Here is a 1,917-nt window from a genome sequence, read left to right on the forward strand (position 1 = left end):
GTTTGGAAACAAACCCAAGTTGTCGTTTCTTAAAGTTTGGCGCTGCAGTGCTTATGTGAAAAAGCTTCAACCTAATAAGCTCGAACCCAAATCGGAGAACTGTGTCTTCATAGGATACCCAAAGGAGACTGTTGGGTACACCTTCTATCATAGATCCAAAGGCAAGATATTTGTTGCTAAGAATGGATCCTTTCTAGAGAAGGAGTTTCTCTCGAAAGAAGTGAGTGGGAGGAAAGTAGAACTTGACGAGGTAATTGTACCTTCTCCCTTATTGGAAAGTAGTTCATCACTGAAATCAGTTCCAGTGATTCCTACACCAGTAAGTAAGGAAGCTAATGATGATGATCATGAAACTTCTGATCAAATTACTACCAAACCTCGTAGGTCAACCAGAGTAAGAACTGCACCAGAGTGGTACGGTAATCCTGTTCTGGAAGTCATTTTACTTGACCATGACGAACCTACGAACTATGAGGAAGCGATGATGAGCCCAGATTCCGAAAAATGGCTTGAGGCCATGAAATCTGAGATGGGGTCCATGTATGAGAACAAAGTATGGACTTTGGTTGACTTGCCCGATGATTGATACGTCCATTTTGCATCATGCTTTTATATCAATATTTATTGCATTATGGGCTGTTATTACACATTATGTCACAATACTTATGCCTATTCTCTCTTATTTTACTAGGTTTACATGAAGAGGGGGGATGCCGGCAGCTGGAATTCTGGGCTAGAAAAGGAGACAATAATATAGACCTATGCTGCACATCTCCAAAAGTCCTGAAACTCCACGGGAATTATTTTCAGAATATATAAAAAATATTGGGTGAAAGAAGTACCAGAGGGGGCGACCCACCGTCCACAAGGGTGGGGGCGCGCCCTACCCCCTTGGGCGGGCCTCCCTGCCTCGTGGGCCCCCTGGTGGCCCTCCGATGCCCATATTTGGCTATATGGAGTCTTTCGTTGAGGAAAAAATCATAAGCAAGCTCACGGGACGAAACTCCGCCGCCACGAGGCGGAACCAATCTAGGGCTCCGGCGGAGCTGTTCTGCCGGGGAAACTTCCCTCCGGGAGGGGGAAATCATCACCATCGTCATCACCAATGATCCTCTCATCGGGCGGGGGTCAATCTCCATCAACATCTTCACCAGCACCATCTCATCTTAAACCCTAGTTCATCTCTTGTATCCAATCTTTGTATCCAAATCTCAGATCGGTACATGTGGGTTGATAGTAGTGTTGATTACTCCTTGTAGTTGATGCTAGTTGGTTTACTTGGTGGAAGATCATATGTTCAGATCCATTATGCATATTAATACCCCTCTGATTATGAACATGAATATGCTTTGTGAGTAGTTACGTTTGTTCCTGAGGAGATGGGAGAAGTCTTGCTATAAGTAGTCATGTCAATTTGGTATTCGTTCGATATTTTGATGAGATGTATGTTGTCATCCCTCTAGTGCTCGATACGTCTCCAACGTATCTATAATTTTTGATTGTTCCATGCTATTATATTATCTGTTTTGGATATTTATGGGCTTTATTATGCACTTTTATATGATTTTGGGACTAACCTATTAACCTAGAGCCCAGTGCCAGTTTCTGTTTTTTTCCTTGTTTTAGAGTATCGCAGAAAAGGAAAATCAAACGGAGTCCAATTGACCTCAAACTTCACGGAACTTATTTTTGGACCACAAGAAGCCCACGGAGTATCGGAGATGGACCAGAAGATTCCCGGGCTGCCCACGAGGGTGGGGGCGCGCCCACCCCCCTGGGCGCGCCCCCTGCCTCGTGGACAGCCCAGAGATCCACCGACGCACTTCTTCCTCCTATATATATCCATATACCCTAAAAACTTCAGGAAGCAGAATAGACCGGGAGTTCCGCCGCCAGAAGCCTCCATAGCCACCGAAA

The sequence above is a fragment of the Triticum urartu genome, chromosome 1A, assembly GCF_056163025.1.
Source record: "Triticum urartu cultivar PI428250 chromosome 1A, HENAU_Tu73, whole genome shotgun sequence".
In the NCBI taxonomy this organism is placed as follows: Eukaryota; Viridiplantae; Streptophyta; class Magnoliopsida; order Poales; family Poaceae; genus Triticum; species Triticum urartu.